We start from the raw sequence: 14107 nt of genomic DNA on the forward strand, positions 1-14107 counted from the left end.
CCCCTCAGTTTAAGAAGGACATCGAAACACTTGAATGTGTCCAGAGAAGGGCAACAAGGCTGGTGAGAGGCCTTGAGCACAAGCCCTATGAGGAGAGGCTGAGGGAACTGGGATTGTTTAGCCTGGAGAAGAGGAGGCTCAGGGGTGACCTCATTGCCCTCTACAACTACCTGAAGGGTGGTTGTAGCCAGGAAGGGGTTGGTCTCTTCTCCCACGCAACCAGCACCAGAACAAGGGGTCACAGTCTCAAGCTGCGACAGGGGAAGTTTAGACTCGAGGTGAGGAGGAAGTTCTTCACCGAGCGAGTCATCCATCATTGGAATGGGTTGCCCAGGGAGGTGGTGGAGTCATCGACCCTGGAGGCGTTCAAGAGGAGATTGGACGTGGCACTTGGTGCCATGGTCTAGTCATGGGGTCTGTGTTGATAGGTTGGACTCGATGATCCTCAAGGTCCTTTCCAACCTAAGTGATATTGTGAACTGCAGTATTCTCAGTCCATGCAACACAGCAAGGGCAGCAGGAGCATCCCATGGGCAGAAGATAATCTGCTCCCACCCTTCATTTATCAGCTGTGTTCAAGGCCAAACCTTGCCGTTTCACCATTCATGTTATTGCCTGTGTTTGCTCTGATGGATTCTGGGTTTCATCCCTATTTACCAGGCCTACACAGTTTTTTTCCTGTACCATTGCCTTAGAAAGTTCAGCCTCTAAGTGAATTACACTTTTTTGTTCAAAAAAATCAAGTTTAAATAAAGCTACTAGGAAAACTACTAGGGCTGTAAACTAAACAAACACACAGGTACAAACCAAATATTTTCACCTGTATTGCAACACAGTATGAGTTTTGCAACTACTAGCACTAGTTACCAGTCAGTCAGAGAAAACTACATGTACAGTTGGGGAGGTTTATGGCTTGATTCTCATCCATCTGAAGTGCTTAAGAGGAGTAAACGGAGAGATCTTGTATGGTAATGAAAACAACGTGGGGGGGTTTTCATAGTAAAAAAAAAAAAAAGCCATTTAAAAAGTCCTTATAAATTCTTTTCCTCCCAATTAATAAATTCTAAGCATGAAGAACCAGCAGAACAGCCAAATGGAATACTGCATTAAAGGGAATAAGCAGTATTTTACCACAGCTCTCAGCTTTGCAAAGTGACTGTGACTTTTTGCACATTCTGCAAAAACAGGATACCCCTTAGCAGCTCTCGTAATGGATTCATTCAGTGAAGAGCCTTCAAAGTTGCACTCAAATAATAATTTTTTTTAAAACTAGGGGCGCTCTCATTCAGTAAGGAACACACACTGCCAGGCAGCAGAGAACCTCTGTTAATGGATGTATGGCATAGTGGCACCTTACTGAATTCCTGCAGAAAACTCAGGCTTGCTTGAAAGTGTCTTAGAATTATCAGAAATATATAAACACATTCCTTATTAAAAGGCAGTTTTTAAAAGAAAAGGTTACAGTTTAAAGCTTTCATAGTCTAACATGCTTTTAGCATCTCACTCAACAGAATCGACACTTTAATAACATTTTGGTGGTTTACTCCCCTTTTTTTTTTGTCTCTATCATACCCAAGAAATTCCAAGACACATTTCTGTTATCATCTTTCAGCTCAAAAACCAGTCATAATAACCAAAATAGGACATCATGCCTTACTAACATAGATAAAACAACTATGTATATGGTAAAAAGGGGAACCTTGAGGCTATTAATCACAACCTGCTTTAGCTCAGCTTAAAAATAATAATAATTACATTTTAAGGGAAAACATGTATAGAATATTTTATAAACATGTATAGAATATTTTATATAATATGGAAGATAGCTGTTAGAGAAGAACTATCAAAATTCAGAAGCACAGCGACTAATAGAGCTACTGGTCCAGTAACCAGGTTACACACGATCTTTCTGGAAAGCTAACTGCCATGAAGAAAAACCCCTACACAGCCTTTCTGAAAGGGCTCTAGCCCACAGGTTAACTCTGTACTGGCACTGAAAAACCTGGAGTAGAACAAAAGCTTCCCAGAGAACCAAGGAGATTGGCACAGTAAAAGGACAAGGGAACAAACCATTTGCAAGATCACCCAGTGTAGAAGGATGTGGTCTTCAAGTTGAGTAGGAAGTTTAAAGATTTAGGAAGAAATAGAACAGTTTTACACAGGCCAGTTTACCAGCAGGAAATATCCCCAATTGAAAGACTGTAAACTATAAAGCAGATTTTCTTCTTTTTCTTCTTCTTCTTTTAATTGAAGCACTGGTATTTCAGACACCTGAAAGATGCCTGCACAAAAACATCAGTTCTTATAAGGAACACCCTTGAATCAGACTACGGGTACTGAAAAGGCAATTTAGGATCACTGTCAAGATTCCTACAAGCACTGGCTCAAGCCTGTAGTTACCTAAATCTGGTCCTTCAGTCAACCAGTGAAAATACAGGTCTGCAAGCAATAGAAACAACAGGAACCTCACACCACAAATTACAGAACAAAAACTGAAGCAGGTAACATCAAGCACAATTATCAGTCACCTTTTATGACCATGTCCATTATATAGTAAAAGATATATGTTTATTGTTCAAGATGTCTAATCTGTTAAGTGACAAAAATAACACTGACCTGTAAATTCAATTAAAAAAAAAAAAGGAACAAAAAAAAGAGATGGCTTTCTCTCAGTAGAATAATGACTGAATAAAATACATCAGGAACATTAATAGTCAGATACTCTTAATAGTTGACAACTGACTCGTTCTCATTGCATTGCTCTTGAAGATCTCTATTTCTTAATCTACACACACACAAAGTGTATGCAGAATTTACATGACAGAGCACAGAATTTAAAAACCCTTTTAAATTTGAATCTTGTGATGATCACAAAGAAAATCTTTAGCTGACAGTATTTTGCCAGAGGGGAGAAGGGGAAAGAGCCTCTAACAAATCCATCAAGATAACTGTCCAACACTCAGGCTTGCCATTTGCAGTGTCTCTAAATCAAACCAGTCATATAACAAAATCTTTTGCAGCATTTAAAGGCTTCATGCCAAAAAAAAAAATAAATAATAATTTAGCTTTATTGGACCTTCAAAACCCCAGAGGAGTCCCCAAAAATTTGCTTTCTTTCCTTATTGTTAAGCAAGCTGCAGGACTAATGGAAAAACAGTACTACTCAACATTTACATCTTGTTGAATATGCAAATGAGAAGTTAACAAGTTCTGGGACTCTATACCAGCAACAGTTTTGGCTGTAAGTATTACTGAAACTTTACAAAGCATAAGCAGTGCACGCTTCCATCACATTTAATTTACCAGTGGAAGAGATAAACACAAATATCACAGATAAATACTACAGAATGCTGTCACACATAGTACCTGTATTTAAAAAGAGACTGAGAAATAAAGACATGCACAGAATTCAGGAAAGAAAAACAAGTAAATATTGTAGACCAAAACAAAAAAATGGGGGGGAGAGGTGAGTGTAACAACAACAGCAATCTAGCCATATTTGGAGAACCAAATAGTTCTTACTACCTGAGAACCTGATAAAAGTAGCATCTGGAACAGCCCACCCTCATTAAAGGAATGATTCAGACTCCTCGTCCTTCATTTCAGGAAGAAAATCCGTACATTTGTTAATTTCTAGTGATTAACCACAGTTCCGTAACCTCAGCCTTGCAACATTAGCAGTACTGCTCGGTTCATTTTTTCTCACAAATGGTCATTAAAACTAAGACAATAGGAATGGTTCTTCCCAGCACTGCCAACAGCTGCACAAATTATATGCACAAATAGAATTACAGAACTTTGATCTACACCATGTTTTTCTCTCACCCTGAAAGAAATTTAGCCCTATTAGTGAATTAGAAAAAAATAAATCCCCAAAACATACATTCTCCCCAAACGCCGACAATATATGCCTCTAGGAATTTCAAGGATGAGAAAGGAGGGGGAAATAAAGGTTAGAAAAAGAGGCATCAAGAAATGGGTTTTCTTCTTCCCTCTAAGACAAACTAATTGTGTATTGAGAACGGCTAAGCCACAACGTTCCATGCATTCAAAGGTCAAGACCACACTAAGCGCCACAATGCAAATGTGGTCATGGCTGGTGACCAACAGAGCTAATAAAAACTGCTTTCCACCCAACTGATGCTCTGCCTTCAGCCACTGCATGACAAAAAGCCAGCTGCTGCATGGTTCAGTCCACCACACACCTCCCGTCCTGCCAGCCTTCCTGAACCTTCTCTCAACATTGTCATATTTACTCACTGCTAATTAGATGGCATGAGGCTGCATTTGCTGTGAGGAGTACCTATGTGACTGCCCAGCCAACGCTTGTGCTGATCAGGCAGCTGACAGGCAATGCAAATGACCTCTAGCAACAGCTGCAGTTATTTGAGTCTCTCCTCTATCAAGCACTTATTTTTTAATGAAGCTTCATTGTTTATCTAATATGGTTGGAGATGCCCAACAGTTTACGAAGGAATAGACAGAGAACAGTCAGAAACACGAGGCAGCATTACTATTGATGTCTTAATTGTAAATAATAGGGGGAAGATGGGGGAAGAGAGAGATGGAAAAATCTGCCCAACTTCTCTCCTACAGCTGGATTCAGAAATTCTGTCCTTAGAACTTCCAACTTGCAAGTTTTAGGCAATCTATATCCTTGGAATTGTGCCATTTGTGACTTATCTCAAAATACAAATATTATTAGTAAACACAGAGCTGTGAGCAGCACCTAATTAGGATGCCTTTACAAACCTTTTTTATATTCAAACAGCAAAGTCACTTGCCCTTCTCTCCACTGCAATACTACCACACCATCTGTTTTGGTTTTGCCTTATCTATTTATTTGCTATTGAGGCACTTTGAGGATATTTTCTGCTAGCATGACTGTGCATTCTAGGTATCTTTTCCTTTTTGCTTGCTTTATGTCACTTTTCCTGGTGTTTAGTATTTTATTTTTCATAGCACTGAAAAACATGGTCAACATTTCAAAGCACACAGGAGGGAAAAAACGGTGCTCTGCACCAGAGTATGAAACTATTTTATTTTCCACATCACATCAGTTACTCCAGCTAAACTTCAAGAAATGGCTGATGAACTGCACAGGTTACAACTGCACAACCATACAGCTGATGATCCTACACACACAGACTGATGGCTTTGTTTAAAAGGCAGCAAAACAACTGAATGTTTAGTATGTTAAAATGGTAAACATTAATGGATTCAGTCTAACACATGTAATGCAAAATGGATTTTTAGAAGGAATTGCCACAAAGGTAAGAAAAGAGCTGAGATCTTCAAATAAAAAGAATGTAAATTACCTTAAAGGTGGCTAGTCTTACAGATTCCCCCAAAATAAGTTTAACTTCTATGATGCACAACTAGGTACATAAAGTTATATACTCTCTGAAAGTAACTGTAACTGAATCTCTCCTCCCCATTCTCCTTTTAATATTTTTCATATTTTTATAAGGGTCTTAATACTAACCAGTCTGGAAAATAGGAAACTCCTGAAACAAAACATCACAACTACTGCAGATCTTTACTTTCACAAGAGCTTTACTGTCCTTTTTAACCTTAATGTTTGAGAAAATAGCCTCAGGCAGGACAAATTAAATAAAGCACACTTCTCCTTAATCTGATAGAGACACTACTATTATGCACCGCAGCAATAGCTGGCCACAGACTCCTCGGTTGCGATCATTGTTATTGCAATCATAAGACTGCAAAGAATTAACAAAATAGAATCAAATTAATTTCAGTCTAATGGTAAGCCATAAGCAGCAGCAGCAAACTCCAGGACCATTCAAGAAATCAGAGAAACAAACAAAGGAAAAATCCACTACCTCCAAAAGACACTCATCACCCCCTCCAATAATTTTTAGGAAGATCAAGGTAGCCAGGGAAATGCTTCAAGTTCACATGATGCCTCCTGTGCTCCCAGAGCAGCTGCATGATGGGAAGCCCTGTTCCAACTGAACAGCAATATCACCACATCCTCTTTTTCTCTTAAAAGAGTGTGTGGGGTTAAGCCTTAGTTTCACTTATTTAACAATGCAAGGGAAAACACCTCCTATACAAGTAACATGAAAGCCTGCTCAGCATTCTTGCCTTTCTTTGTGCTATCCTGTATTTTAAACCCATCTTGGTGGAAAAAGGCAAATACCAAAGACTCACTTGCCACTTCATATAAATTTCTAGTAACCTTCCCCTCCCCTGAACTTTCAGGCCAAAATCAATGCCACACAAACCTGCTGAACAGGAAGCCTAATTATTCTAACATGTGCAACTGAAGCGATAGGGAGTTTCACAGTAAAACTGATAAGGAGAGACATAAAAGACTAATGAGGAGGCTGCTGGTACTCCATTGCTGGGCTAGCAAAGGTCCCTGCAGAGCACCTTTGGTATTGTTCAGTGGGGAGATGGAGGCTGGGACATGTCCAAAAATAACAAGAGATAGAAGAAATGAACAATGCCTGCAGCTCAAACAATCCAGGCCCAGAAAAAAATATATTATTTGAAAGAGAATAAGCAACAGAAAATCTCATGATGCACAGCACAAAGAAGCAATTAAATGTACACAGGTTACTGAGCAGCTAGATTCTTTGTGACACATCATTTGCTATTTGAATAAACTGACAAATGTCTTCTTAGCCTGCACCCATGGTGCAGGTGACTGAAAACAAGGGTCCTCAATTAAGGAGATGCAGTCAACAGTATTATTAGCAGCCAGTGATGAAACAACTGGTCCTGCAGTAATCACCAGTGAAAGATGCAGAAAGACCAAGAGTAGCCAGCAGAAGCAGCACACACAAACCAGAGAAGGAAGCATCCAACAATACTAACTTTCTCCTATCACTCCTAGATTTTCCAGTTTACCACTTCCGACCTACAGACAACCGTGCCCTTCCCTAGCAATGTTTTGCACAAGACAATCCAGGGATCTGAGCAGCCTGTCCCAGAGCAGCAATTCCACATCATCTATGGAAATAGTTTATTGCCTGCACTCAAAGGTAGTTGTTTTAAGCAGGGGTGACTTGTTAACTAATGTATCTGTTCTGAAACTCACAGCTTCTCCTCAGAAAAATTGTCCATGTGCTCTCCCACTGCAGAACTACTTTGTGTATTATAGAAATAGATCTTTGGGAAGATCTACACCTTCAGGGAGGAGGGGAACATCCCCTTTGGTTCCATGACTCCTGTTTTTCACTTCTGTGTTAACATACCCAATGAGGGAGAGAGCTTGAAATGGCACTTAACAGAACTTTACAAGACAGGAGACTCACATGTGAAATTGGATGCAAATAGTCTCTTAACATACTTTCACTATAGAAAATTCAGTCACTCTGCAAAGTCTGAGCCATTAACTTGGCCCCCCTGAGTCAGCTTATTTGGAAAGAAAGTGGGATTGAAATCACTGTTAGTATTTCTCATTTGAGAAATCTTGCACGATGGGACAGCAACCCCCAGTACTGCTGCCAAGGTAGCAAAGTTAAAAAAATATTGTAATGGCAAGCAACAGAGCCCTTTAAGTAAGGCATCACCAGCAACAGAACCAGCAACAACATCTCAGAGACACGGCCTCCCACCTTTCAGTGGGCTTTAACACCACACCCAATTTATAACTTGGGAAAGAAAACAGAGTCTGGAAACACCATCCTTACCTTGTACGTCAGTACCACCCAGCTTCCCAACTATTCCTCATGCCTAGAAACAAATGTATGTTGTCCAGAAATCTGTAACCCTCACTATCCAGATTTCATGCCCCAAGAAAGTTCTTTTCTCCATGTCATACAGCAACACAAAACCAGATATACTGTACAGACTTTACTGCATAACATTTAAGGACACACTGCAAAAATCGAAGTTCCCTCTGAGGTCAACAGAGAATGGAACTTTAGCACCTCTGTGAACTTAACCAACAAAGCTTCATTTTATTTGAGTACCAACTAACAGAGCCACCATTCTTTTTTTTTCTTGAACTATTTTTTAATGTTTGCTTGTCAAAAAGGAATGTCCCTCATTTATACTTCCAAGCTAAAAAAAAAATAAAACATTGAAAAATCAAAATGAACAAAACCATAGTTCCATACCCTGTTCCTCAAATCCTCCAAAAGGCATATCCTGTTTTCACTTCTCATAATATTTAATGAAGTGTACTTCATTACTGACCAGGCTAAAAATCTTACCATGCTGAAATGGATTACAAATGAGATAGCACCCACATCTGATAAAGACTGACCTATTTGTCTGATTTGCCTCCATTTCTGCAAGCCAAATTTACTGACATTTTGCACACATTCAAAGCTGACTGAGCTTAATGACCTTTTATAACTCTGTAATTCATGTTCTGTGCCTTTACAACCCAAAAAGCAAGTAGCACTTTTACTCTGCCCAATTCAAGCAATCCATCGGTAAACTACTTCACCATCCACTCAGTACCTGCCAGTCAGAAAAGTACCCACAAAAAAAGAAAGTACACAAACTGCAACCTTTCAAAGCAATGAAATTGAGTTTGGAAAGGTTCTCTCAAAATAAACATGCCAATTTCTAAAAGAGGAAACAGAAAACACAGGGCAAGTTGGTAGACCCAAGCTGAATAGACAGCATTTTTATCATGCTTTTCTAAAAAAGACAATATAAAATAAGGACCCTGGTGCAGACAAGCATGGTGGGGAAAAAATAAAAGCCACAAGCAGTGGAAAAAAGCCAAAAACAACAAAAAACCACCAACCAAAACCAGAAACCCAAGCTAGCAAATTTAGTCCCTATCACTAACATCACAGCACAGTATGGAAAGTATCATGCAAATACATCGATTCTGCACTAGGATGTAACCAAGATAAATAATACTGAGGTTTAATCTGGATTTTCAACCCCAGTCATGAACACAGGTTTAAAAAGTTGAGTAGAGTCAATTCTGTTGAAGCTCTGAATCCAGATCACTGCTGCAGTCAGCACAACACAGAACTGCATTTCCCCAAGTGGAGTGGAAGACAAAGTTAGAGCACAGACCTGCACTTCAAATTCCAGCTTCAGGGAAGAGGGGTGGACGACCACTAACAACCAGAGAAGATGCAACACTGTTCTCTACACAGTTTTCCACCTTGCAAAACCTGAGGAGACACACCCAGCCAGTGACATGCCAACTGGCATCCTTGAAATTTCTCTGCCTACTGGGCAACTTGCCACTGCAAACACTGTAAAAACACAGTCCCATGGACCATCTTGCTCAGCTTTGTAGCCCAGCAGATCCCAGCTTGGAAGTCACTGCACCAGTCAGTGCCAGAGAGCAAGCCAAAGACTTAATGCAAAGATATTTCAAACCAGTGAAGCATTTCTTCTGCCTAGCTCCATCACCAAGCAGACATAAGCAGCCTCATATACGTCACTGTCAACATTTTTTGTATTTCTGTAAAGAGTTGCTGATCATATATCAATTGCTTAAATGAAAGACCAAACTTTTTCCTAAGTCAAATTAATCCAAAAAGATCAGGGAAATTTTACTGAACAGCACTACAAATTCATCATTCTCTACCTAAATTTCAATGCAGAAATATATCTCCTAAAGAATGTCATCTCCTTTTCTTTTTTTTTTTTTCCAAGCTATGACATTTAAGTGGTGCTTTCCCTTTGGTCATTTATCACCCCCAGTTTTCTTTCCAAAAGTTTGTAACAAGCAGCCTGCTTTAAGATATTGATTACAAAATGACTAATGAACTGTGTCAACCTGGAGAATTAAAAAAAAAAAAAGAATTCCTATTTGAAGTCCAGACATTAAATAAAACTCAGGCTTTGGTATTACACGTTTAATCTCTTACCAACTTTTGACATTTTGAAGGCCTGTAAGTTAAACATTCTGCACACTTTTCTAGTTTGTTTGTTCAAGATAACAGTGCAAATAAAAAAAACACACAACACTATTTCATTGACTATACAGAAGATACTGCAAAAAAGGAGTGCATACAGCTTTCTAGCCCCTTCCTGTGATGATGACAGTTGGCCCTGCTGTCAACTATCCCTTCCCCCCATCTTTGCTATTTGCAAAGGAAGGAAAAGAGATGCTATCCAATCTTAGAGCAAAGTAATACCTAAGGGAATAAAGCTCTGAATTAGAAGGCAAAAACATCAACCAGGATGCCTGAGCCACAGAACTGGTACACTTTGCTCAGTACCTGACATTTCTGGTACCAGGAAAGGGCAGAGCAAAGGGGGAAGGCAAGCTCTCACCTGGCTTCATTAGCAGCCCAGCCCTTAAATACGGCTTACCAGTAAGGTGCACACTGGGGTAACTACAAGCCCCAGGATGCAATGTTGCAGGCACAGCGGGCAGCTCCTGTCCTGTTCTATCAGCCAGAGCACAGCTTCAAGACCCCGGCAGGTCGGACATGTGAGGCATAGCTAAGAGGATTTTGTACTTTCTTGGTACGCAGGCCCATTTCTAAAAGGCTCAGATCTGCTAATTAGCTAGATACTGCAATCCTCACTTAAACATCCATTAGTAAGGGAAGGGGAACTCTTAAATGAAGAGAACTGCATCTCTTCGTGTCTGGACTCCTTCAGAATTTTATTTTCGTTAGCCTGATGCCAACATCAGCTGCTTGCTGTAAATACACACTGGAAGCAATACATGGAGCAAGAGTCAAAGTATCGAGAGACAGAAATAATAAAACATCTGAGTGATGCTGTTCCTTCAGAGCAATCATCTTCCCACTCTCCAGGGACAAATCTCTTTGAAGGAAACCCTGGTAAGAAGTCTGTGACCAAAAAAGATGTGTTATGCATTTCATTTATTTCATGCCAGCAATCAAGCAAATCCAGCAACTTAAAAAACCAAAGTCCCACACCCTCCCCAGAGTTTCTGTCTGCTTTAAAACAGAAAAGCAACTCAATTACAAAATGAGCTCCCACTCTGAAAATAAACTTCTGTTTACTCAAAACTTTCCCCAGCGGTTCATGCCTGGTTGAGGCCGATCACGCCGAGGAGCGACAAAGACTCTGTTTTGAAAGCAGCGAACTTTTCAGCTCTGGCACGGACAAGGCAATGTCAGGGGCGTCGAGGGAACCAGGCCGAAGTCACCTCGGCGCACCCCTGGGTGTGAAGGCGGAAGGTGCACCCAGGCCCGGGCGGCGACTGTTACAGCCGCCCAGGGAACGCGGGGAGCAGCGGCGGCCGGGATCGAGCGGGAAGCCAGCGCCCATAACGACCGCCGCCCGGGCTGGGCCGTCCCGTCCCGTACTCCCCGAGCCGCCCTGGGGCCGAGGCGAGGCGCGGAGCGAGGCGCTGCCCTCGCACGCCCCCCTGGAGCGCCGCCTCCCCGCCGGCTCCCGGCCTGAGCTAAACGTCTTCTCCGGCCAACGGGGACGTCCGTATCTCCAACTCCACCCGTCACCGAGCGCCCCTTCAAGGGCTCCCGACCCGCCGCCCGGCAACCGCTGCAGGGACGCCCCGGCGGTGGGGCCGAGTTCCAGCCCGGGGGCAAAACAAAAGACACCAACTTGAGCGGCCGCCCTCACTGCCGCCCGGAATGAGCCCGGCCACGGTGCCCTGGGGGAAGCTGAGGAGAGAAGGCGGCGCGGACGCTGCTCGCTGCGGTGCCGCCCCGCGGATTATCCGCGGTAACGGGATTAAGCAGGGTTGAGTGGCGCCCGCGGGATGTCCGCCGGGCAGCGCGGCCTCGCGTCTGTCAGCTCCCGGGGACACAGCGGTGGTGCCGGGGCCGGCGCGGACGTTGCTCCCGACCGCCGGCTCCCTCACGCCCTCGCAGCCCCGCGGGCGGGTCGCACCGCGTGCCCCGCAGCCCTCACCGCGGTACCCGGCGGGGCAAGCGCCACCCGCTGCCGCTCCCGCCCGGCCCCATTGTTTCGCCGTGCCGTCCTTACCATGCGCGGGGCTGGGGCTGCACGGGCTCCCGCTGGCTGTCCTCGCTGCGGCTGGAGCAGGGGCAGTAGCGTTTGGCCGCCGGAGCTCCGAGCCATTAAAAGCTCTGCGGGGAGGAGAAGGAGAAGGCGGCGGCAGAAGTGGTAGCGGCGGCGGGTGGAGGAGGATAGCAGGGGGTTCGCAGGAGCAGGGTCGCCATGTCGGGCTTTGCAGTGGGGTGAGCCCACTGGGCTGGGCGCTGAGGAGAAAGGGGTAGGCGGTAACGGAGATGAGGGTCCCTGCTGCCTCCTGCAGACCAGGGAAGCGGGAACTGGCCGCCGCTCACGGCGCTAACGCGGCTGCACCTCCCCTAACCCTGCCCCCTCCCGGAGGGGGAGCTGCCGGCGGCAGGAGATGACCGAGAGCCCCCTCCAGCGTTCACCGGCGGCGGCGGCTCGCCATGGCCGCTCGGCTCAGCGCTGGCGGCGGCGGAGGCAGCGTGGTACCCGTCTCGGCGGTGCCGCCCGGCCGCAGGTACAGGGCAGCCCGTCGAGAGGAGAGGAGAAGAAGCAGCGACCACCACCTTGAGCTGCTGAGGCGCTGGAAGGTGCTCCAAACGCTCTCCCAAGCAGCGCCCAGGTGGCCGCGGCGTAAGGGAAGGGTTAAGCTAGACTGCAGTCCCGCACCTGAGGGGCGGAGGGTGACACCGAGGAGTGAGGCAGCTGGTGAGAGTGGCGGGACCTCCCTGCCCGCCTCGACCTGCTGACCTGGGCCGAGGGGGAGCAGTGGCCTTGCGCGGTCGCTGCCGTTTTCTGTGGGTTTGGGTTACCATCCGATGTAGGTGCCTTCAGAGGCAAGGGCACGCCGCAGGAAGATTATCCCCTGCTGCCCTTGGAGAGGGAACTGGTTCATTCACCAGCAGCTGAGAGGCTGTTAAACTATGTGGCTCGTTTGGGAGGAACCTGGACATTGCCCAAAGGGGTTTGTGCAAACCCCTTAATACCCCAGCCTTTCTGCTTTAGGACACCTCAGGAATCAGTGGAAAACAGATCAACGCTTGATTCACCAAGAGGTGTTGTCCTCACGATCAATGCTTGATTCATCACGAGGTATCCCTCAACATGCATGATACTCCCCAAGTGATTGCCTGAGATGCCAGAGAAACCAAAAGACTAAGTGTATGAGTAGTGTATTCACATTTATGCTTACTAGTTGGTAATCTATATTTTCTTCCATGTTAGGCTGCCACAGATCACAGCGCTGAAGATTTTAACGAGCAGTAGCAATCTGGGCTTCAAGTGCTGTGTCTCAAAAGAGCCTCTACTCCAGTACGTCAGCAGAAAGGAGACCACCAGGAAAAGGCCAGGGCTGGCGAGTGTCTTTTTTGCACAGACCCTACACATTGCCTTAGAGAAGAATTAGAGCTACAGCAGAAAGGCTGACACACCTAGGACCAGTGTAGTTGTCTGCACACAGCAGTTCTTAAAACACCACTATCCAGTTGGATGGCATAACCAATGGCCTTGCTTAATCTCCAAAAGACAAATTCCTCTGCTGTCAACAGTGATGCATCTAGGCATGAACACCTTACTACAAATACCTTAGTGCGTATGTCAACCAAGACGGTGAAATCAAGAGAACTTTGTTTGTCAACCCTGAAACCTTAACCAAAGTACGTGTGTTACTGACCAAAAGGCTAGAAATTGCCTTTATTTGTCAATACCTAATAAGGTAGTAGAATCACAGAATCACCTGAGTTTGAAGGGACCTCTAAAGGTCATCTAGTTCAACCCCCATGCAAATAAGCAGGGACATCCTCAACTAGATGAGGTCACCCAGAGCCCCATCGAGCCTCACCTTGAATATCTCCAAGGATGGGGCCTCAACCACCTCTCTGGGCAACCTGTTCCAGTGCTCAACCATCCTCATGGTAAAGAACTTCCTAAAATCCAATCTAAACCTGCTCTTCCCTAATTTCAAACCATCACTCCTCATCCTATCACTGATGCCTTTGTAAACAGTCCTTCTGCAACCTTTTTGCATGCCCTGTTCGATAATTATTGATATTTTCCTCCAAAACTTTTTCCACACAAAATAAATGATCTACCTAGAGAAGATTAAGAAATTAATAGAATGGAAATTAATAGAATGGAAATTAATAGAATATGATATAATAGAAAGAATAGCATAGAATAGAATAATTTCAGGTGGAAGGGAGCTACAATGATCATCTAGTTCAACTTTGTGACC

At 44.0% G+C, this 14107-nt stretch overlaps 1 protein-coding gene across 6 annotated transcripts in view; it reads right to left on the reverse strand.

Annotated features, from left to right (window-relative positions):
* The window catches only part of FARP1 (FERM, ARH/RhoGEF and pleckstrin domain protein 1), a 249282-nt gene extending 237106 nt beyond the window's left edge, over positions 1 to 12176 (reverse strand). For all 6 annotated transcript variants that reach the window (XM_068166920.1, XM_068166853.1, XM_068166691.1 and 3 more), the window contains exon 1: positions 11881 to 12176. The gene's annotated coding sequence lies outside the window, so the exon portion shown is untranslated. The remainder of the gene's footprint in view (positions 1 to 11880) is intronic.
* Between the last annotated feature and the right edge of the window lie 1931 nt (positions 12177 to 14107).

This window comes from Melanerpes formicivorus, unplaced genomic scaffold (assembly GCF_026170545.1).
Source record: "Melanerpes formicivorus ecotype bairdi unplaced genomic scaffold, bMelFor1.0.p_v2 SCAF_1, whole genome shotgun sequence".
In the NCBI taxonomy this organism is placed as follows: Eukaryota; Metazoa; Chordata; class Aves; order Piciformes; family Picidae; genus Melanerpes; species Melanerpes formicivorus.